Here is a 24,557-nt window from a genome sequence, read left to right as displayed (position 1 = left end):
CTCTTCTCCTGGGTCCCTCCAGACAACATTGTTTCATCGACAAACTTGGAGAAGGCCAACTCTGTGGGACCTAATCGGTCGCTGGGATTCGTGCGGCAGAAGGCGGTCCCGGAGATATTCTGGTCCGGTGCCATGAAGGGCTTTATAGGTCATAACCAACACTTTGAATTGTGACCAGAAACTGATCGGCAATCAATGCAAACTGCGGACAGACTCGGTCGCTGGGATTTGTGTGGCAGAAGGCGGTCCCGGAGATATTCTGGTCCAATGCTCTCTGCTTGTATAACAGCGACCTGCCCTGTCAATGTTGGTGTGATGTTCTGGTTCTGTTTCCTGGGTTAGGTTGTTGTTTACTCTTTGTTTGGCTTGTGTTGTTATTTTATTGAATTGGGGTGTGGTTTACTGCTTGGTTGTTAGTCTAGTGTTAATCGTGGTGTTAACCTCTGTTCATCTGGGTGTTGCCGAAGTGTTTTGGTCTTTCCTTTTGTTTCCTTTTCGGCTTTTTTTTATTGTCTCTTCTGAATGGTTTGCAGGTGTTGTTTATCTCTATGTGCCTGTCGATGGCTTCTTTGATGAAAGAACAGAAGAAGGAAGAGGAACAAAAAACACTGCATGAATCAGCGTTGTGGACATGATGGTGCAAAATAATATTTGCAGGAAGGTAGGGCGAGGTCAAGGGAATAAACCATGTTTGTTTGTTTGTTTGTTTGTTTGTTTGTTTGTTTGTTTGTTTATTAATTAGATTTGTATGCCGCCCTTCTCCGAAGACTCGGGGTGGCTCACAAGTTTAGCTATGTTTCCTCTCCTTTACCAACCCCTCCAATTCTCAAGCCTTTAATTTCTTAAATTCTTATTCCCTTTCTGAGCTCTCTATAACATTTGCTTTACCATAAAAGGAAAAGGCACAATGGGTTTTAGAAAGGGGTTTTGGGGGTGGGGGGGAAATGCAGGCATATATTATTTAACAAGATAAGGTAACATCCTAGGTTTAGAAAGCTTAGAACAACGTTGCCTTAAACAGACCTAAGCATAGCCCATAAAATCATTGCTTACAACGTCCTTTCTGTCAACGAGTACTTCAGCTTCAACCACAACAACGCACGAGCACACAACAGATACTAACTTAAAGTAAACTGCTCTAAACTCAACTGCAGGAAATACGACTTTAGTAACCGAGTAGTTAATGCCTGGAACTCACTACCAGACTCTGTAGTATCATCACCTAACCTCCAAAACTTTACCCTTAGACTCTCAACTGTTGACCTCACCCGATTCCTAAGAGGTCAGTAAGGGCCGTGCATAAGTGCACCAGCGTGCCTTCTGTCCCCTGTCCTAATTCAATGTGATAGTATGTATGTGACAGTTTGATTTTAAACGTTTAGTTTTTAAGATAATTTTTAAATTAACTATTCTATTAATTGGCTTAGAAATATTTTATATATTGTATCTTTTTATCAAAATGTTGTAAGTCACCCCGAGTCCACAGAGAGGGGCAGCATATAAGTCCAATAAGTAAGTAAGTAAATAAGTAAGTAAGCAAGCAAGCAAGCAAGCAAGCAAGCAAGCAAGCAAGCAAGCAAGCAAGCAAGCAAGCAAGCAAGCAAGCAAGCAAGCAAGCAAGTAAGTAAGTGTTCTGCCGGGCTGTCTGGTAGAAGCCTCCCGAAAATTCACGGGTACAAATTTCAGACACACACGTTTGAAAATTCAAAACAATGTCCTTTATCACAAAATTCAAAAGAAACAAAGCACCCTTTTTGTATTGCAAAGAGCATTCTTCCCCAAAACAACCTTGTCGGCTGTACAAGTCCCTTAATCATTCCTTAAGTACTTAGTTAGTAGCTGTGAAGAAACGTCACAGCCCTCCTTCTTCCCACAAAGTGAAACACACACACACTTTACTCTGCTTTGGTGTCAAAGGCATGAAAAATCCACAAAGTTCAGACACAGCGAGGCACGATCCTGAAGAACTGTGATCAGATAATCTTCCATAATGGCCAAACTAGCACACTGCTATTTATAGCAGCAGCTCTAATTACTGGAGCCCCACCCAAACACAGGTGGCCTCTCTTATCTCCTGTAATATTTCCTCAATTGGTCTCTTCCATTGTCAAGCCACTCCCACATGGTCACATGGCAGGCAAGCCACTCCTACCCGGTCACATGACCATCAAGCCACACCCACAAAATAAACCACAGCCATAGTGTGGCAGTAACATTTTTGGCAGCCCATCACTACCTCATAGGAGTCTGTTTCCTCCTTCATTGCATCCATTGTCTTCAAGACTTAGCAGCTTTGAAACAGCTGCTGAGTTTCCACCCAGCAGGTGGCTGATCCAGGCCATTGAAAAAGTGAATGGATTGGATTCCCTCGGTCCCTTGAAGTGGCTGTGGCATATGGTCCATGGTCCATTTACTGCTGACTCAGGGAAATTAGAGCCTCTGTAAAACAAAACGATACTAGAAGTCCGTTGGCATCTGTTCCTGGCATTAAGGATGTGGCTTGCTAGGTGGAGCAAAGAGTGAGTAAACAATCATTGGAAGAAATAATAGTAATGAGCAGCTGTTTGGGTGAAAAGTGCAAAAAAACAAGCTGAGTTGCCCCCAAATAAAAGCATATGATAGCTTATGGCATGACAGTTCAGCCAATAAAATTATGAAAGGTTGTTTCTTCTTTCTAGGCAGTTCAAACTTCTGACTAGTTCTTCTCTATTCTTCTTTGCTTCCTCTTTTATCACTTTGGGTATCGAGGGAATTTCTGACTTCTTTTTCAAAATGGCCACATTGTGACTGCGATTCAGCACACCATCTTTATTGAGTCTTTCTCCTATTTTTCTTCCCTTCCTTCCTTCCTTCCTTCCTTCCTTCCTTCCCTCCCTCCCTCCCTCCTTCCTTCCTTGCTCTCTGTAAACCGCTTAGTTTTACTTTAGTTTGTGTAAAAGCACAATGAAGTCTATTGCTAGTCCTTCCTTCCTTCCTTTTCTTCCACCACTCCATTCTTTCCTTCCTTCCTTCCTTCCTTCCTTCCTTCCTTCCTTCCTTCCTTCCTCTCCGTAAACGGCTTAGTTTTACTTTAGTTTGTGTAAAAGCACAATGAAGTCTATTGCTAGTCTTTCCTTCCTTCCTTCCTTCCCTTCCTCCCTCCCTCCCTCCTTCCTTCCTTCCTTCCTTCCTTCCTTCCTCTCTGTAAACCGCTTAGTTTTACTTTAGTTTGTGTAAAAGCACAATGAAGTCTATTGCTAGTCCTTCTTTCCTTCCTTCCTTCCTTCCTTCCTTCTTTCCTTCTTTCCTTCCTTCCTTCCTTCCTTTCCCCATCCCTCCCTTCCATCCCCCCTCCCCCTCTCTTCCCTCCTTTTCTTCCTAAATAATTTTGGGGTTTTGAGGAAGGGAGTTGATTTTCTTCTTGGATATTTTTCTTTAAGAAAAAATACTTTCATTTTTTACTTAAATTGTGGTCAATCTTTTTTCTAACTACATGTATATATGTTGCTCAAAAAATAAAGGGAACACTCAAAGACCACATCCTAGATCTGAATGAATGAAATATTCTCATTGACTATTTCATTTGCACAACTATTCCACTTGCATAACAGCATGTGAAATTGATTATCAATCAGTGTTGCTTCCTAAGTTGAGAGTTTGATTTCACAGAAGTATGATTTACTTGGAGTTATATTCTGTTGTTTAAGTGTTCCCTTTATTTTTTATTTTTTTTGAGCAGTGTATTTTATTGAACATGATCAGTTATATTAATTTGTATGAAACTAACAGCCCTTTTAATGTATTCCATTCGTTTTACTCATATTCCCTCGCTGAAAATTTTGGGGTGACTTATACTTTGAATGTAGCTTTTCAAAGCTTTTTTTCCCCAGCCCTAACGAGGTGCTAACGATTGCAGGATTTTTTCATTGCTACTCCTTTTGAAACTTTTTTTCCAGCTCTAAGTCTTTGCAGGCTTGTTTTCATTGCTGCTCCCTCTAAAGATTGTTTTTTCAGCCTTAACCAGGGGATAAAATAATGTGCTGAAACTGACCAAACTAAGTTTGCTAGCTACATTTAGATTTAGGTTTAGGTTTAGGTTTAGACTTAGGCTTACTTTAGATTTAGATTTACTTTAGATTTAGATTTAGATTTAGATTTAGATTTAGATTTAGATTTAGATTTAGATTTAGATTTAGATTTAGATTTAGATTTAGATTTAGATTTAGATTTAGATTTAGATTTAGATTTAGATTTAGATTTAGATTTAGATTTAGATTTAGACTTAGACTTAGACTTAGACTTAGACTTAGATTTAGATTTACTGTAGATTTACATTTATTGTAGATTTGGATTCAGATTTAGATTTAAAGTTAGAGTTACATTTAGATTTAGACTTCAGATTTAGATTATTTAGATTTACATTATTTAGATTTACATTATTTAGATTTAGATTTAGATTTAGATTTTTTAGATTTAGATTTTTTAGATTTAGATTTAGAGATTTAGATTTAGATTTAGATTTAGATTTAGATTTAGATTTAGATTTAGATTTAGATTTAGATTTAGATTTAGATTTAGATTTAGATTTAGATTTAGATTTAGATTTAGATTTAGATTTAGATTTAGATTTAGATTTAGATTTAGATTTAGATTTAGATTTACTGTAAATTTGGATTTAGATTTAGATTTAGATTTAGATTTGGATATGGATATGGATATGGATTTGGATTTGGATTTGGATTTGGATTTGGATTCGGATTTGGATTCGGATTCGGGTTTGGATTCGGATTCGGATTCGGGTTTGGATTCGGATTCGGATTCAAAGTTAGAGTTAGATTCAGATTTAGATTATTTAGATTTAGATTATTTAGATTTAGATCATTTCGATTTAGATTTATATCTGGTAGGTAGATTTCCACCCCCCTATTTTTCTCCTCCAAAACTAAGGTGTGTCTTATACTCTGGTGGTTCCCCCCCCCCCCCCCCATATAGAGTGGCCTATTGAGTGAATGATAAATTGAATGTTTTTAAGTTCTTAGGATCTTCTTAAGTCTTTTAATCGTAATTCATTGGATCAAATTGTTTTACTATGCATTCTATGTTTGTTGTGAGCTGTCCCGAGTCCACGGAAAGGGGAGGCATACAAATCCAATCAATCAATAAATAAATACTCTGAAAAATATGGTATTTATTTATTGGATTTGTATGCCGCCCCTCTCCGTAGACTCGGTATATTGTATATATTAGAGGTGGAGGCCCTTTGAGAGCTGCAATTCAACGGAATTTCATTTTAACGTATACCATTTTGACAACTGGCCAGTAAAATCAACAAGTGCTTTTTTTAAAAAAAAGAAAATACACTCAAAGTGACAATTAAGTTAGTCTAAGCCTAAGGAAAAATACCCTACCACTTATTTCTTGGTTCGTACAACTGTGTTTTTAAAAGGAAAAACACGGAGGGGTATTAACAGTGCCTGCCAACTAACTTCAGTAGATAAAATAGGTATGCAGGGAGATTTGGGTAAACTCCCTGTCTACCAAGCCACACCCGACCGAGGCCCAATGAAACGGTCTCTCTGCAAGAACTCCAGCTAGTATGTTGTAACTGCAACAGGCTGAAGTCTCCAGAGAGGTTGAAATCACTGCCAGCCAATGAAGCAAACTGTTGTCCTAGTTTTCTCTCAATCTTTTGGCAGCTCCAAACTCCGGGTCCCATCTTGGGATAAATACCAGTATAAAGATTCCAACTCACGTGTCAGCCTTGTTTTGAAACCGAGGGAAGAGGTTTGCAAAAGATGTAACTTGCTGATGTTTTTTTTTTCTTTCTTTCTTTCTTTTTTAAACACTTGTTGATTTCACTGACCGGTTGTCAAGATAACTTTTCAAAGGAAATGCAAATAAAAATTCATCGGATAAACCAACACATAAATGGTGTGGTTTCCAATCTCACTTGCTGCCCCAATTCATTGTTCTTTTATTTCAGGGAATGGTGATTAGTTTTAAGTTTATATAAAGGCTTCCTTCCTTTTAAAGAGTTGATAATGTTGACATGACTCCTAGTTGTTTCCTGACATCCTCATTTTTGTTCCCAACTATACTGAAGCCGCTTAATCTGACACCTAGGAGTAGTGAAAAAGTATCATTGGACTTCCTCGTTTTATGTATACAGTGATCCCCCGATTATCGCGAGGGTTCCGTTCCAAGACCCCTCGCGATAATCGATTTTTCGGGATGCAGTGGTGCGGAAGTAAACACACCATCTGCGCATGCGCGCCCCTTTTTCCATGGCCGTGCATGCGCAGATGGTGTTTTTACTTCCGCACCTGGGAAGACCCAGCAGCTGAGGAGCCGCCTGCCTGCCTGCTTGTCCGCCGCTTTTCAGCTTGTCCGCCGCTTGTCCGGCCGCCACTTTTCCGCCCGCCGCTTGTCCGCCGCTTTTCCGCTTGTCCGCCGCTTGTCTGCTTTTCCGGCCACCGCTTTTCCGCCCGCCGCTTGTCCGCCGCTTTTCCGCTTGTCTGGCCGCCGCTTTTCTTGTCCGCCCGCCGCTTGTCCGCCGCTCTGGGAGTTGAAGACCTAGGGAAGGTTCCTTCGGCCGCCCACCAGCTGATCTGCTTGGCAGCGCAGTAGCAGCGAGGAGCCGAAGATGGGGTTTCCCCGTTGCCCACGCAAAGGGGAAACCCCATCTTCGGCTCCTTGCTGCTACTGCGCTGCCGAGCAGATCAGCTGGTGGGCGGCCGAAGGAACCTTCCCTGGGTGCCGCCCGCCGCTCGAGAGCAAGAGGGGGAGAGATAGAGAAAGAGAGAGAAGGAAAGAAAGAGATGAGAGAGGGAGGAAGAGAGTGTGAGAGAGGAAGAAGCAAGATAGAGAAAGAGAGAGAGAAAGAAAGATGAGAAAGGAAGGGAGTGACATCATCGGGTGGAAAAATCACGATATAGCGTTTCGCAAAGATCGAGATCGCGAAACTCGGGGGATCACTGTACTGCTCAAAAAAAACAAAGGGAATGCTTTGACAACACAATAAAACTCCAAGTAAATCAAACTTCTGTGAAATCAAACTGTCTACTTAGGAAGCAACATTGATTGACAGTCAGCTTCACACGCTGTTGTGTAAATGGGATAGTTGTGTAAATGAAATATTCAATGAGAATATTTCATTCATTCAGATCTGGGATGTGTTATTTGAGTGTTCCCTTTATTTTTATTTTTTTTGAGCAGCGTATTTTATATTGCCATTTGTTGCTTTACTGTTATTATATATTACATTGTTTTTAATTTATTGTGATTGTTGTGAGCTGCCCAGAGTCCTATTGGAATTGAGCGGCATATAAATGTCACAAACAAGCAAACAAATAAATAAACAAACAAACAGACAGACAAACAGTCTCACCTACTGCACCGTTTGCATCGATGCAAAAAACAGGATATAAAGCAACTCTTGGAACAAGGCTCCCATATGCCTGACTGTGACTCAAATATAATCGAAGACATAAGATAATATTTAATGGGGAGGGGGGACTCTACCCAACGGTTTGGAGAGGAGGCAAACCTATTTCACAGGTGCTTCACTTCACCAAGACCCTCCGTTTGGGTGGAAATAGCTGATTGATTGATTGATTGATTGATTGATTGATTGATTTTATTTGTCAAACATGTATAGGACAGTAGTAGTTTGTATAAACATAGCATAAATAAAAAGTATTAATAAAAGAGGACAATAAAACAGTAGGACAAGGACGGTAGGCACAATGCTGCACTTATGCACACCCCTTACACACCCCTAAGGAACGGGGAGAGGTCGACTGTAGACAATCTAAGGTTAAAGTTTTTGGAGTTTGGGGAAGAAACCACAGAGTCAGGTAGTGCATTCCAGGTATTGATCACTCTATTGCTAAAGTCCTATTTTCTGCAGTTAAGTTTGGAGTGGTTTACATTTAGTTTGAATCTATTACGTGCTCATGTATTGTTGCAGTTGAAGATGACATAGTCATTAACAGAAGACATTTTGGTATATGATTTTATGAACTATAGTTAGATCAGATCAAAGGCGATGCACTTGTAAATTGTCTCATCCCAGTATTTCAAGTCTGGTGGGAATAAGGTATTTTGTTGCGGGCGGAGGAGTGAGGAACTCTTCTTATTAAATACTTCTGGACTCTCTCGATTCTATTGATGTCTGATATGCAACGTGGGCTCCAGACAGGTGAGCTGTGTTCCAGAATCGGTCTAACAAATGTTTTGCATGCTGTCGTTAGCGGTGTAATATTGCCAGAGAAGAAGCTGAGTAAAATTAGATTAATAACTCTTAGTGCTTTTTTGGCGATGTTGTTACAGTGGGCTCTAGCACTTAGGTCATTGGATATGAGTACAGTGGTACCTCTACTTACGAGTGACCAGATTCTTAAGTAGAAAGGTTTGTAAGGAATCAATGTAAAAGAAATAATGTGTACGATTGGGGAAACCACAGAGAGGGTGGAGGGCCTGTTTCCTCCTGGGAGATTCTTAGAGAGGCCCCACGGAGGCTTCTCGATGGCTTTTCCGGCCCTGTTTCCTTCTAGGAAGAGGCAAAAAAATCTTGAACACCCGGTTCTTATCTAGAAAAGTTCATAAGTAGAGGCGTTCTTAGGTAGAAGTACCACTGTAGTCCAAGGTCTTTGACAGAGTGGGGATCATCTACAGGTTCGTTTACTCCAAGTTTGTATTTTGTATTCTGATTTTTTTCGCCAATGTGTAAGACAGAACATGCTACACGGTCAAGGGCCTTTTGAAGGGTAGCAGCATTGTCAGTGGTATTAAATAGTTTAGCATCACCAGCAAAAAGAACATAGTTGCTTATAACATGATCACAAAGATTGCTTTGATAAGGGCTGGCACAAAGGTAGGTTCTGTCTGAATCTTCAGCAGACTGCGGCGGGGCACAGTTTAATGGAAGATTTTTCCTTTTTCTTTCCCCCTCCCTCCCAGGTGTAAACTCTTCCGTAGGCGGCTTTGAAGTTGAGTGCACACCTGTTTAGATCCCAAAGAAAGAGAAACTAGTCTTTTCCCCACTCACGCTTAAAAATCAAATATAGCCTCTGGTATCTTTTTTTCAAAGTCAAATCCATACCTGTTGAGATTGTTCTGGAGTTAACTCTTTGGTTATCCACGGGAAGGAAGAGGAAGAGGAAGAAGGAAGCTGTACAGGCAGTTCTTGACATAAAACCCCAATGGCACCCAATAGAATAGAATAGAATAGAATAGAATAGAATAGAATAGAATAGTCAGGCCCAAAGTATTATGTGAAGTTAGAGGTTTTGGCTTGACACAGCAGCGATAGCGAAATTGGAGGGGTGAGAGAGAGAGAGAAATTAATACCAACACACATTCCTTTACACAGAGTCCAAGGTCAACTGAATTAATGAAGAAGCCAGTAATCCCTGCACCGGATTGGTCCACATGATTGCATTTGTGGGTGTGGGGATGTGAAATGAACTTTAACCTGGATGGGAACTGAAGGGAAAATCAGTATTGGAATGATCGTGCATCGAAGCCAAATTGGCCATGTTAATAAATCAACCCTTGTGTGAAAGCAATGTGATATATTTCTCAAATGCTATTTGGTTTGCTGACAAGAATAGAATAGAATAGAATAGAATAGAATAGAATAGAATAGAATAGAATAAAATAAAATAAAATAAAATAAAATAAAATAAAATAAAATAAAATAAAATAAAATAAAATAAAATAAAATAAAATAAAATAAAATAAAATAAAATAAAATAAAATAAAATAAAATAAAATAAAATAAAATAAAATAAAATAAAATAAAATAAAATAAAATAAAATAAAATAAAATAAAATAAAATAAAATAAAATAAAATAAAATAAAATAAAATAAAATAAAATAAATAAAATAGATAAGAATGAGAGTAGAATAGGGTAGAAAGCAACGTAGAATAGAATTTTTAATTGGCCAAGTGTGATTGGACACACAAGGAATTTGTCTTTGGTGCAGATGCTCTCAGTGTACATAAAAGAAAAGAGACATTTGTCAAGAATCATGAGTTACAACACTTAATGATGGTCATAGGGATCAAATAAGCAATGAGGAAAGAATCAATATTAATTGATTCTATTATGTTCTGTTCTGTTCCGTTCCATTTCATTCATTTCTATTTCTAAGATTGTTAAAAGTGATCCCAGGAATAATGCAATGGTTGTAAACATGAATCATTTGCCAAGCATCTGAATTTTTATCAATCTACCGACCGGGTATTCATCTGGCTAGCTTCCATAATCTGGTCAGCTTCAGCACATTATTTTATCCCCTGGTTAGGGCTGGAAAAAAACCTTCTTTGGAGAGAGTAGCAATGAGAGTAACACTACTCACCAGAGCCTACAAAACTTTTGCCAGACCCATCCTTGAATACAGCTCATCTGTCTGGAACCCACACCACATCTCGGACATCAACTCCCTTGAAAATGTCCAAAGATACTTCACCAGAAGAGCCCTTCACTCCTCCACTCGAAACAGAATACCCTACGAAAGCAGACTATCAATCCTAGGTCTAGAAACCTTAGAACTACGTCACCTAAAACACGATCTAAGTATTGCCCACAAGATCATATGCTGCAACGTTCTACCTGTCAATGACTACTTCAGCTTCAATCGCAACAACACAAGAGCACGCAACCGATTCAAACTTAATATTAACCGCTCCAAACTTGACAGTAAAAAAAATGACTTCAGCAACCGAGTTGTCGAAGCGTGAAACTCATTACCTGACTCAGTAGTGTCAACCCCTAACCCCCAACATTTTTCCCTTAGACTATCCACGATTGACCTCTCCAGGTTCCTTAGAGGTCAGTAAGGGGCGTGCATAAGTGCACCAGTGTGCCTTCCGTCCCCTGTCCAATTGTCTCTCCTTATCTCACTTATCTTTTCTTCATTTCAAATATGTTCACCTATACTTTTATATCTTTTCTTCTATTCTTTTCTTTATTTATATTATTACATATCTATTCTCTTCAATGTGTATTATGTATTGGACAAAATAAATAAATAAAATAAATAAGAAGCCTGCAAGCTGGTAAGAGCTGGAAAGATGGCTAGTACTGTGGTACGTCTACCTAAGAACGCCTCTACTTATGAACTTTTCTAGATATAAACCAGGTGTTCAAGATTTTTTTGCCTCTTCTCATGAACCATTTTCCACTTACGAACCCAAGCCTCCGAAACTGTAATCGGAAAAGGCGGGGAGAAGCCTCCGTGGGGCCTTTCTAGGAATCTCCTGGGAGGAAACAGGGCCTCCGCCCTGCTTTTACATTGATTCCTATGGGGAAAATTGCTTCTTCTTACAAACTTTTCTACTTAAGAACCTGGTCACGGAATGAATTAAGTTCGTAAGTAGAGGTACCATTGTAAATATTCTGAGTGCATCGCTAGAATTGCAATGTAATAAATTAGCAGCACAGTGATTAAATGAATTTGGCCTAAGTTTCAAAAACGGTCACAAGAAGTCCCTTTTTTTTTAGCGCCGGCTGTTGTAACTTCAAATGAACTGCTGTAAGTCGAGCTCACTAAATGCACCGCTGTAGGTTGAGGACTACTAGTAGAAAACCTTCCAGATCTCTTTCTTCCACTTCATAGAACCAAGGTGAGGTTATTTTAAGTCTTTCTCACACCCAGACTAAGTTATCGCTTACTTTCCGATAGCAGATCTTGTAATTTCTTCTTCAAGGTTATCTGCTCACTCTTTCTGCAGGCTGCAACTCTTGGAACTGTTACAGCTACAGATAAGATACTTAAGAGTAGATTTGATGGAAGCTTATCCAATTACACTTGGCAAAGAAAGTAAAATGAAGGACAAGGCTTTCCTTCCTCTCCAAGAAAATGAGAAGTGGAGACCATCCCATGAAATGGACCAGTTGGAAACATAAAACAGGTAAGGAGAAATGTTTCTTCACGCAGCCTATATTCAGTCTATATCTTGCTTCAAGATGTGGAGCTGGCCACTAGTTGAGCTTGAAAATGTTGTGGTTAGCTCTGGCCCAGCTCCTGCCCCAAGGACTGTGGATGTGGGGGAGACATCCACATGCCGCAGGCCTGTTTTGCTCCCGGTGGAATCTGATGATGAAGGCTCCTCTGACCAAGAAGACATGAGTGACAGGGAGGAGGAGAGTGTGGCAGACAGCTCAGAAGGAGATCAATTATCTCTCTCCTCCTTGGATTCGGAACAAGAGTTTATGATACAGCCACGCATGCAGAGAGCGATGCATCGGCAGCAACAACTGAGAGATTATTATCAAAGAAAATTAGGCCACCTGTGATTGGGTGGGGCTGTGGTAATTAGTGAGGCTGCTATAAAAAGCAGTGTGTGGGTTTGGCCATTGTGGAGGATTATCTGATCGTTGTGTTTCGTGCCTGCCTTGCTGACTCCGACCTTGGTGTGTTGCTTTTTCCCCGCTTTGAAACTAAACCAGAGCAAAGGGTGTTTCACTTTGTGAAAGAAGAAGGACTGTGAATTGCCTCACAGCTGCAAGCTAAGTATCACAGAACTGATAAGGGACTTGTACAAATTACCAGTTTGTTTGGAGACGAGAGCTCTTTGCTATACAAAAAGAGGGCTTAGTTTAAGTGAATTTTCGTTATAAAGAACATTGTTTTGAATTTTCAAACGTGTGTGCGTCTGAAATTTGTGCCTGTGAATTTTCGGGAGGATTCTGCCTGAGAGCCCGACAGAACAGAAAAGAGGACTAGAGACATTTCTAATTTTTTAAATAGAGGTTTTATTGTTTTTTCCATAATACATCCATAGGTGTACCTTAATTCTTAACAAAATACACATAGTTATACGTTTCTATTTAATAGTGCATGGACCAGTATCTTAATTTGCACCTTTTATACATTAACTACCCACCTGTTTCCTCCTTTATATCATATCGCTCAATTCCAGGTGGGACTTGCCATTCCCGCCGCTTCCAGTGCACTGCACATACACGCTTCCAGTCCCTGGTGTGTGCATGCATGCGTCCCGGTGATATTTTGCTTCTGCGCATGCAGAGGAAACAAAATCTCACGAGGGGAAGCACACGTGCGTGAGATTTCAGTGGGGGTTTCTTTGCTTCCATGCATGTGCAGAAGCAAAAAATCATGCATGTGTGCATCATCTCGTGAGGTTTTGCTTCCTGCGCATGCGCAGAGACAAGATCTCACCGGGACGCACACATGCCCAAGCCAGAGACCAGAAGCTGCACACGCAGCTCCAGTTTTACTACTGGTGCAACGTCCTCATCCGTTCAGGTAGGAACCCGATACGACTCACTTTCCCCTATCTCCCTCTCTTCCCTCTGCCTTCTTCCTCCTTCTCTCCCACTTCCCTACTTCCCTCCTCTCCCCTTCTCTCCTTCCTTCTCCATTTCCTTTTCTCCCTCTTAGCTTTTCCATGAGTATACAGTGATACCTCGTCTTACAAACTTAATTAGTTCCGGGACAAGGTTTGTAAGGTGAAACGTTTGTAAGACGAAACAATGTTTCCCATAGGAATCAATAGAAAAGCAATTAATGCATGCAAGCCCTAAACTCACCCCTTTTGCCAGCCGAAGCATCCGTTTTTGCGCTGCTGTGATTCCCTTGAGGCTCCCCTCCAGGGGAAACCCCACGTCCGGACTGCTGTGTTTTTGTGATGCTGCAGGGGAATCCCTTTGAATTGTGATTGGCAGCCAATGCAAGCCACGAAGTGTTGAAGAAACGTGGGCGAACCTAGGTAATCCTACAATGGCTCTCGCAGCCGCATTCTGCACGATCTGAAGTTTCCAAACACTTTTCAAAGGTAGCCCCATGTAGAGAGCATTGCAGTAATCAAACCTCGAGGTTTATTTATTTATTTTATTTGTCATACAAATATAGTATTGTATTGTAGTATGTTTAACATAATATAAGTATAAAGTAGAGATAGAAAAGATAAAAAAGACATTTGGACAGGAATGGTAGGCACAAAGGTGCACTTATGCACGCCCCTTACTAGATTCCATTCTTTCCTGCCCCCTCCACCAAAAATGTTTGGCAAAGATTATTAGGTTCGTCGTATTTATTTTTAAAGCCCAGACTCCTTTCGGTTTTGGCAAAAACAGTATCAAACGGAGAATTCCAAGTGATCTTTGTCGTGTTCCGTTTCCTTAACAACCTGCAAACATGACATTCATTCCCCATCATCCAGAAAGTAAGCGATGCCAACTTGTAGTTAGTTACCCATGGCCTGAAATCTAAACCCCGTGCAGTGCAACACAATAGAACATCGTTGCTCAATAACTGTCTCTGTTAGCAATTTTTTTTCCTCTTTATTTGCTCGTGCTTGGCAAACAACTCGGTCTACCTAAACTTGTGTTCTAAAATTTTGGTGAAACCTTGCAAGACAAAGTCAAGTTTATTGTGTTTTTAACATTACTGAAGTACAGATTTTAATTTAATTTAATTTAATTCATTTGACTTCTATGCCACCCAATCCTAATGGGACTCTGGGCAGCTCACAACAGTAAATAATACATACAATATAACAAAAATCAAATATTAGTTCATACTTTTAACTCAAGGCAATTGTGTTGTTCAGTTGGAAAGATACCATTTATCCTGTTCACAAAAATAGGCACGGGTAGCCCTCAATTTACAGCAACAACTGAACCCAAAATTTCTGTTGCTAAACGACACTGTTATTCAGTGAGTTTTGGATTTCAGTGGATCACTGCCATTCTTAAGTGAGTAACTTAAGTTGTTAAATGAATCTGGCGTGGATCACATGATTCCAAGGCACTTCAACTGTCATAAATATGAGACAGTTGTCAAAGCATCCAAATTTTGATCACATGACCACAAGGATGCTGCAAGAGTTGTGTGAAAATTGTCATGTCACTTTATCTCCCCCTATAACTTTAAACGGTTAGAATAGAATAGAACAGAACAGAACAGAATAGAATTATTTTATTGGCCAAGTGTGATTGGAAACACAAGGAATTTGTCTTTGATGCAGATGATCTCAGTGTACATAAAAGAAAAGATAGATTTGTCAAGAATCATGATATGCAACACTTAATGATTGTCATAGGGGTCAAATAAGCAATCAAATCTTTTTTTATTTTATTTTATCAAACAATTATAGGGTGATAATTTGTACAAATAAAACATTACGTAAGTAATGATAAAAAGTAACAAAAGAAGACAATAGGACAGGGATGGTAGGCACAGTGGTGCGCTTATGCACGCCCCTTACAGACCTCTTAGAAAGGGGGAGAGGTCAACTGTAGATAGTCTAAGGTTAAAGGCTTTTGGGTTAGAAGTAGAAACCACAGAATCAGGTAGTGCATTCCAGGCATTGATTACAGTACTCTGTTGCTGAAGTCGTATTTTTTGCAGTCAAGTTTTAAGCGGCTGACATTTAGTTCAATTCAATTCAATTTATTAGATTTGTATGCCGCCCCTCTCCGAAGACTCGATTTTGTGCTTGTGTGTTGTTGCGGTTGAAGGTGAAGTAGTCGTTAACAGGTAGGACATTTTGGTATATGATTTTATTAATTATAATTAAGTCGGAACGGAGATGCCAGAGTTGTAAGTTGTCTAAACCAAGAATTTCAAGTCTGGCGGAGTAAGGTATTTTGTTGTGAGAAGAGGAATGAAGGACTCTTCTTGTGAAATATTTCTGGACTCTCAATTGTGCTGATGTCAGATATGCAATGTGGGTTTCATACAGGCAATCATATTAGGAACCACTCAATATAAATTGTAAGGATACAAGCAAGAAAAAAAGAAAGAAGCTGTACAGACAGTTCTTGACATACAAACTCAATGGCAACCAAAAGAACAGAACAGAATAGAATTCTTTGTTGGCCAAGTATGATTGGACACACAAGGAATTTGTCTTTGGTGCAGATGCTCTTAGTGTCCATAAAAGAAAAGGTACATTTGTCAAGAGTACGACACAGAAACATAGAAACATAGAAGACTGATGGCAGAAAAAGACCTCATGGTCCATCTAGTCTGCCCTTATACTATTTTCTGTATTTTATCTTAGGATGGACGACACTTAATGATTGTCATAGTGGTCCAATAAGCCAGTGTTTTTCAACCAGTGTGCCGCGACACACTAGTGTGCTGTGAGACATGGTCAGGTGTGCCGCGAAGCTCAGAGAAAGAAAGAAAACAAGAGAGAAAGAAAGAAAGAGAGAGAGAGAAAAATAAAGCAAGAGAGAGAGAGAAAGAAAGAGAGAGAGAGAAAGAGAAAGAAAGAGAGAGACAGAGAGAGAAAGAGAACAAGAGAGAGAAAGAAAGCAAGAGAGAGAGCAAGAGAGAGAGGGGGGGGATGGAAGGTGGGAGAGAGAAAGAAATAGAGGGAGGTACAGAGAAAGAGAACAAAAAAGAGAGGAAGGAAGGAAGAGAGAAAGAAAGGGATGGAGAGGGAGAGAAAAAAGAAGAAGGGAGAGAAAGTAGGGAGGGAGAGAGAAATACAGCGAAAGGGAGGAAGAGAGAGAAAAAAAATTGTCCAAACTTTTTTGAGCCCCCTCCCCCCCTCAATGTGCCCCAGGGTTTTGTAAATGTAAAAAATGTGCCGTGGCTCAAAAAAGGTTGAAAATCACTGCAATAAGCAATGAAGAAACAATCCATTTTAATAAAAATCTTAAGGACACAAGCAACAAGCTACAGTCATACTGTTGTGGTTAGCTCTGGCCCTGCTCCTGCTCCTGCCCCAAGGACTGTGGATGTGGGGGAGACATCCACATGCTGCAGGCCTGTTTTGCCCCCCCCCCCTGGTGGAATCTGATGATGAAGGCTCCCCTGACCAAGAAGACATGAGTGACAGAGAGGAGGCGAGTGTGGCAGACAACTCAGCTCCTCCTTGGATTCAGAACAAGAGTTAATGATATAGCCACGCATACGGAGAGCGATGCATAGGCAACAACAACTGAGAGATTATTATCAAAGAAAATGAGGCCACCTGTGGTTGGGTGGGGCTGTGGTAATTAGTGAGGCTGCTATAAAGAGCAGCCTGTGGGTTTGGCCATTGTGGAGGATTATCCGATCGCTGTGTTTCGTGACTGCTTTACTGACTTTGACCTTTTGTGTACTGATTTTTCCCCGCTTTGAAACTAAACCAGAGCAAAGTGTGTTTCACTTTGTGAAAGAAGAAGGGCTGTGAATTGCCTCACAGCTGCAAGCTAAGTATCACAGGACTGATAAGGGACTTGTACAAATTACCAGTTTGTTTGGAGACGAGTGCTCTTTGCTATACCAAAAGAGGGCTTAGGTTAAGTGAATTTTCATTATAAAGAACATTGTTTTGAATTTTCAAACGTGTGTGTGTCTGAAATTTGTACCTGTGAACAGTGTTCCCTCTAATTTTTTGGGTGGGTGGGTGGAAAAGTATAGTGTCTGAGCGGCAGTCCCTTTGGGATTGGGCGGCACAGAAATAATAAATAAATAAATAAATAAATAAACAAACAAACAAACAAAAAACCCACCCCGTTTTGCCTCAGAGAATTTCAAAATAAAATACTGTACTGTGTGTTTATAACAGTGAGCTCATAATAGGGCAACTCTATCAATATCAAAATGCCACTTATTAAATAGTTGAGCTAGTTTCAAACTAGATTTTGATTTTCTTTCTCTCTTCCTTACTCCCATTCTTTTTCTTTCTCTTTTCCTTCCTCTCTTTTTTCTATCTGTTTCTCTCTCTTCCTCTCTTCCTCTCTCTCTCCTTCCCTCTCACTCTTTCCCTCTCGGCTTCTGGGCAGGTTTGGAAAACTCTTGAGTTGATGATGATTATTAAGTGAGCGATTGCTCACTGCTCAGCTTAGAGGGAACTATGCCTGTGAATTTTTGGGAGAAGTCTACCAGAGAGCCCGACAGAACCCAAGCAAGGAAAAAAGAAAGAAGAAAGGAGCTGTATAGACAGTTCTTGACATACGAACTCAATGGCAACCAAAAGAACAGAACAGAACAGAATAGAATAGAATAGAATAGAATTCATTGTTGGCCAAGTGTGATTGGACACACAAGGAATTTGTCTTTGATGCATATGCTCTCAGCGTCCATAAAAGAAAAGATACATTTGTCAAGAATCGTGAGTTGCGACACTTAATGATTGTCATAGGGGTCAATGAAGAAACAATCCATATTAATAAAAATCTTAAGGATACAAGCAACAAGCTACAGTCATACAGTCATAAGTGGGAGGAAATGGGTGATAGGAATGATGAGAAAAAACTAGTAGTAATAGTAGTGCACGTATTATCTAACATGAAACAAAGCCAACTTGCATAACCGTGCCTGTTTAAATCAAATGCTTCTTGTTAACAGGTTTATTACGGCATTCCTTAAAGGGATATGTTACACCTAGCAACAGGTTTTGTGGAATTATCAACTCAACTCAACTGCAAGCGTGGTTAAGAAAGCTTTTCTTGTTTCGTATTCCTTAATTACAAGAGGGAAATGTTCCTGTCGGCAAAGAGGTTGTTAATTTTTCAGTGGCAAAGGAGCTCTCCAAGAGAAAGTGATTTATTTTCTTTTTTTTAAATAGAAATTTTTTATTTACAAATACATATAACATGGAAACATAGAAGACTGACGGCAGAAAAAGACCTCATGGTCCATCTAGTCTGCCCTTATACTATTTCCTGTATTTTATCTTACAATGGATATATGTTTATCCCAGGCATGTTTAAATTCAGTTACTGTGGATTTACCAACCACGTCTGCTGGAAGTTTCTTCCAAGCATCTACTACTCTTTCAGTAAAATAATATTTTCTCATGTTGCTTTTGATCTTTCCTCCAACTAACTTCAGATTGTGTCCCTTTGTTCTTGTGTTCACTTTCCTATTAAAAACACTTCTCTCCGGAACCTTATTTAACCCTTTAACATATTTAAATGTTTCGATCATGTCCCCCCTTTTCCTTCTGTCCTCCAAACTATACAGATGGAGTTCATTAAGTCTTTCCTGATACGTTTTATGCTTAAGACCTTCCACCATTCTTGTAGCCTGTCTTTGGACCCATTCAATTTTGTCAATATCTTTTTGTAGGTGAGGTCTCCAGAACTGAACACAGTATTCCAAATGTGGTCTCACCAGCGCTCTATATAAGGGGATCACAATCTCCCTCTTCCTGCTTGTTATACCTCTAGCTATGCAGCCAAGCATCCTACTTGCTTTTCCTACCGCCCGACCATACTGCTCACCCATAACAAACAAATAACATTTAAAAACAGTGGACGTTACGTGACAAGTCCGTTTACATTTCTCGTGATATTCATTAATACTTGTTCGTACTTATATAGCTAATATTAATAATCCATTTACAGTTTCTATACATCCTTTCAAATAAGTCTTTCCCTCTTTCTCCCTTTTTTTCTTTTCCCTGATATTTAAGCTTCTGTTTCTTTCTCCTTAATCGTTACGTCTTTTATTTTAAACTATCTATTTTGAACTTTTCCATTTTTCCATCCGACAGTAAAATTTGTCCCAGCATTTATAATAATCTGAATCTAAATCAACAGTAACTGAATTTAAACATGCCTGGGATTAAACATCCTAAGATAAAATACTGGAAATAGTATAAGGGCAGGCTAGATGGACCATGAGGTCTTTTTCTGCCGTCAATCTTCTATGTTTCTATGTTTCTTCTTTATTTTTAAGTTCATATGTTAATGTATCCATTTCAGCACAGACTGTTATGTTTTTCAATTACCCCTACTTCTTTCAATATATCATCATTTTTCCGTGCTTGTGCAAAAGTTGTCCTCGCGGCTGTATTTATGGGTAGTATCAAGTACAATGGACTTTTTTCTAGCTTCTCTTGTGCTATTCGCAATAAAAAAAAGTTCCGTTTTTATTTCTATTTTTTATCTCGCTTTACATTTGTTTATTATTTATTTATTTATTTACTTACTTACTTACTTACTTACTTACTTACTTACTTACTTACTTACTTACTTACTTACTTATTTATTTATATGACGTCCCACTCTGAGGACTCGAGGCAGCTCACAACATGTCGAAAAACAATATACAGTATACATAACTAAAAAATCCAATTAATATAACTAAAACTTTAAAAAACACTAATAGAGTTAAAAATCATCCATTACCATTCATCCATCGAAACATACTACATTTGTCAGCCAGTGGTCTAGTTTCTAATGGCCATAAGTTTTGCGGCATAAATAGGTCTTTACATTTTTACGGAAGGCGAAGAGGGTAGGGGCAATGCAAATCTCCGGGGGTAGCTGATTCCAGAGGGCCGGGGCCCCTACCGAGAAGGCTCTTCCCCTAGGTCCCGCCAAGCGACATTGTCAAGTTGACGGGACCTGGAGACGGCCAACTCATGCGGCTTGGAGCCTCCATGAAACACGTGCTTTGCTGCTCCAAATGTGCATGCGCCTTCTGGCTTAGCCCCAGCTCTTTGATTCTCATGAGGAACACACAACACAAATCATCTGGTCTATATTTAAGTCATTAAGGAGGTCTGAGGCAGTCACCTCTTTTGAATCATACAGGATGAACCTCATTACTAATACCAGAATGGCTCTGGATGGTGGAATCCAACACGTTCCCAGCTCTTAAACATGTACAAGGAATTGGATGCGAAATGCAGCTGCTATTTTAATTAGTGCAACTATGATGGATTTTGGGGGAGCATTTTTGCTTTAATCAGCACAAACTCCACTTAACTGGACCTGTTCATTCATCTGAATTTTCTCTGAGTTTCTCTGCAAACTAAAAGTTCAGCCCACCAGCCTCAAGAGCAATTTTATTTGTCTGCCCTCAGCCAACTTCTAGGCTGCCATTTCCTGCTGTGTAACTTTTCACTGGCAGCAATTAATAAATCAAATTTAAAGCCATATATTTTAATGGGAAGTATGAGCTCACTTGGTGTGGGCTGCTTCCTGGGTTTTTTTCTGAAAGAAGCATTCTCGTTTCTTGTTCCACATCTATTTTGAATTTATTTTATTTATTTATTTTTGTCCAATACACAATGAGGGTTTTAGTGGGTATATATCTATATACACAAGTAGTAAAATACATGATGAAGGTTATAGAGGAGATACTCATAGTAAAATATATCTATGAAAGAATAGAAAAGAAGATATAGTAATAGAACATATCAATGAAAGAATAGAAGAAGAGATATAGGAATAAAAGAAAGGTATAGGAGATATAGGAGAGCAATAGGACAGGGGACGGAAGGCACTCTAGTGCACTTGTACTTGCCCCTTACTTACCTCTTAGGAATCTGGATAGGTCAACCGTAGATAATCTAAGGGTAAAGTGTTGGGGGTTTGGGGATGACACTATGGAGTCCGGTAATGAGTTCCACACTTCGACAACTCGGTTACTGAAGTCATATTTTTTACAGTCAAGTTTGGAGCGGTTACTATTAAGTTTAAATCTGTTGTGTGCTCTTGTGTTGTTGTGGTTGAAGCTGAAGTAGTCGCCGACAGGCAGGATGTTGCAGCATATGATCTTGTGGGCAATACTTAGATCTTGTTTAAGGCGTCTTAGTTCTAAACTTTCTAGGCCCAGGATTGAAAGTCTAGTCTCATAGTGTTGTGATTCCATCTGAGGCCCCTCAGGGAATGGCTGATCCTCTGCCGGCTTCCTGCTCAGAGGGGGAGGATGAGGAACAGGAGGTTCAGGCAGACGGGGAGGAGGAATCTCAGGCTGAGGGAGAGGGAGGACAGCCAGAGTCCCCCGAGAGGGAGCTCTCCCCAGCAAGCAGCCTGGATTCCTTAGATGAAAATGCACAAGCAATAATCGATCTCCGGCAGAGAAGAGCAACACAACGAAGGGGACAATTAGCCAGGTACTTTCAGCACTAAAGAGGCAACAGCTGGGTTTGGGTGTGGTGCTCTCTGGAAAGGCTGAAAAGGCAGACCCACCCTTCCTGGCTTGTGGAGTATTATCTTTGGGAGTCCTGGGACCTGGCTGTGATCTTTGGCGTCTTGGAATTCTGGTTTGTGACTTTGAATACTGAAACCTTGGGGGGAAAAGGTGTGGGTCTTATTCTCTACAGTGGTGGGTGTGCCAGCAAGATGTCTGCTGTATTGTCTGGCCATCAGGACTCTGCTGTGAAGTCTCATAGCCTGCCTGTTGGGAAGAACAGGTTTTTCTCTGTGTTTATTTTTCAAACTATAAAGTGCTTTTGCTTTTACCAGCGTGTCTGGCTGCTTTTTCCAGTTGGTGTTGAAGTCTGGGGGCACCCAGACAGAACACATAGGGTATTTTATTTTGAGTGGAGGAGTGAAGGGCTCTTCTGGTGAAGTATCTTTGGACATTTTCAAGGGTGTTAATGTCTGAGATGCGATATGGGTTCCAAACAGATGAGCTGTATTCGAGGATGGGTCTGGCAAAAGTTTTGTAAGCTCTGGTAAACAGTGTGAGATTGCCACAGCAGAAGCTACGTAGGGTTAGCTTTACAACTCTTGAAGCCTTCTTGGCTATATTGTTGCAGTGGGCTTTGGCACTTAAATCTTTTGTTATTAGTATACCAAGGTCTTTAACCGAGTGGGGATTATCTGTGATAATTTGATTATTCAGTTCGTATTTGGAGTTCAGATTCTTCTTCATATTGATCCTTCAAAAATCCAACATTGCTGTCAGCCTGTCCAGACACAGCAGAAACAAAAGGTGGCAGAGATCTTGCAAAGAGCTTATAGTCCAATTAGAACTGCTCTAGGCTCTGCTTGGACCAGTTAGTTTCTTTAGAGAGTGAGTGTTGGGCCTACACCATCAGGCTGCATTCTAGATTTTGCATTCTGCAGCAAACTGATTGCTAACTCTAACAGCAGTTCAGTTACGGATGTACTACTGTTGTATAGGAGAGTGATAATACTGATTTTCCCCAAATATAAGACATCCCCGCAAAATAAACCCTTCCCCCAAAATAAGGCCTCCTACAGAAATAAACCCTTGCCCAAAAATAAGCCCTTCCCTAAAAATAAGACTTCCCCTAAAAATAAGGTCTCCTCCAAAAATAAACCAATCCCCCCAAAAAAGCTCTCCCCGGAAAATAAACCCAGGCCATTTTTCAGCCATTTTTTTCACAAAAATGCTTCAATTTTTGTGAGAAAATGGGCAAGAACCAGCCCGTTTTTCACAAAAATTGGGGCATTTTTGCCATCCACAGCACTCAAGGGCTCCCTGCAGGCTCTCCAGACTCTTTCCCACCCAATTTTGGCAAAAAAAAATTGGCAAAAAAATTACCCTTTTTTTGCAAAAATTGGGCTGTTTTTGCCTTCTAATTACCCCCATCGAGCATGACTGGAGGAGGAATTCTAGGAGTTGAAGTCCACTAGTCTTAAATGGTGTCAAGTTTGAAGACCCCTGGGTTAGGGGTTAAAGGTGCTAGGGTATTCAAACTTGGCAAGTTTAAGACTTGTAGACTTCAACTCTCATTCCTGAGCTACCATGACTGGAGGAGGAATTCTGGGAGTTAAAGACCACAAGTCTTAAAGCGGTCATGTTTGAAGTTTGTAAAAAGTGTACAGTACATGGTTGTAAAAAGTATTATGCTACATTGGTATTTTATTAAATTTGGTTCAGAATACAGTGCTACCTCTACTTACGAACATAATCCGTTCTGTAACCAGGTTCTTAAGTAGAAAAGTTTCTAAGAAGAAGCAATTTTTCCCAGAGGAATCAATGTAAAAGCAAATAATGTGTGTGATTGGGGAAACCACTGGGTGGGTGGAGGACCTGTTTCCTCCCAGGAGATTCCTTGAGAGCCTCATAGAGGTTTCTTCCCACCTTTTCTAGCCCTGTTTCCTCCCAGGACATTCCTAGAGAGCCCCCACCGAGGCTCCTCCCCGCCTTTTCCGGCCCTGTTTCCTCCAAGGAGATTCCTAGAGAGGCCCCACAGAGGCTTCTCCCTGCCTTTTCCGGCCCTGTTTACTCCCAGGAGATTCCTAGAGAGGCCCTACGGAGGCTTCTCCCTGCCTTTTCCGGTTACAGTTTCGGTTTTTAAGTGGAAAATGGTTCTTGAGAAGAGGCAAAAATATCTTGAACACCCGGTTCTTATGTAGAAAAGTTTGTAAGTAGAGGCGTTCTTAGCTGAAGGTACCACTGTACTTTTTTCCTTGTTTTCCACCTCTAAAATCTAGATGCGTCTTATACTCTGGTCCGTCTTACACTCTGAAAATTATGGTGAAAGGCAGGGTCATTGGCATAACTCTAGTACCTTTTTCACTTGACATCATTCGTAACCCTCCTCCCGTGGTTCTCACGCTGTGGTAGGAGGCATCTAGTTTGTAAAAGTTGAGCATGAATATTCATTTGCCAGGGGAAGGAAAACAGCGTTCCTGGTTTATCAGGATGATCTATAAATGGAATTGAGTGGAATTAGTCACTGGCTCTTTATTAACGCACGATACATTTGGAGATAAGAGCTAGAATTTCGGCGTTGGGTTGTGAAAGGAAGTTATCGAGCCATATTACACTTCCTGTCAAAATGTTGCCATAATCGCTTTTGCTTTTATTATATCGTGTCTTCCTATGGCTCACTTTTCATACACAATTCCCATTTTCCCCACACTATTTTTTTAAAAACTTATTCAGTGGT

At 40.1% G+C, this 24,557-nt stretch overlaps 1 protein-coding gene and 1 long non-coding RNA gene across 4 annotated transcripts in view; one reads left to right on the top strand and one right to left on the bottom strand.

Annotated features, from left to right (window-relative positions):
• Positions 1-232: 232 nt before the first annotated feature.
• On the bottom strand, positions 233-5,811 carry LOC139170207 (uncharacterized). The gene is made up of 3 exons (XR_011559578.1): positions 5,732-5,811; positions 2,237-2,439; positions 233-567 (listed from the first exon to the last, which is right to left on the bottom strand). It is a non-coding gene; the product is annotated as an uncharacterized lncRNA (long non-coding RNA).
• Positions 2,107-24,557, top strand: part of KLF3 (KLF transcription factor 3) — a 150,524-nt gene continuing 128,073 nt past the window's right edge. The window contains exons 1-3 of one of the 3 annotated variants that reach the window (XM_070757091.1): positions 2,214-2,519; positions 11,491-11,612; positions 11,721-11,900. The gene's annotated coding sequence lies outside the window, so the exon portion shown is untranslated. Of the gene's footprint in view, positions 2,520-11,490; positions 11,613-11,720; positions 11,901-24,557 lie in introns of all 3 variants that reach the window. The other 2 variants (XM_070757090.1, XM_070757093.1) reach the window with 2 other exon arrangements.

Source organism: Erythrolamprus reginae, chromosome 7 (genome assembly GCF_031021105.1).
Source record: "Erythrolamprus reginae isolate rEryReg1 chromosome 7, rEryReg1.hap1, whole genome shotgun sequence".
Lineage (NCBI taxonomy): Eukaryota > Metazoa > Chordata > Lepidosauria > Squamata > Dipsadidae > Erythrolamprus > Erythrolamprus reginae.
Note: the sequence above shows the minus strand (reverse complement) of the source record. Positions and strands in the feature narration are given on the sequence as shown.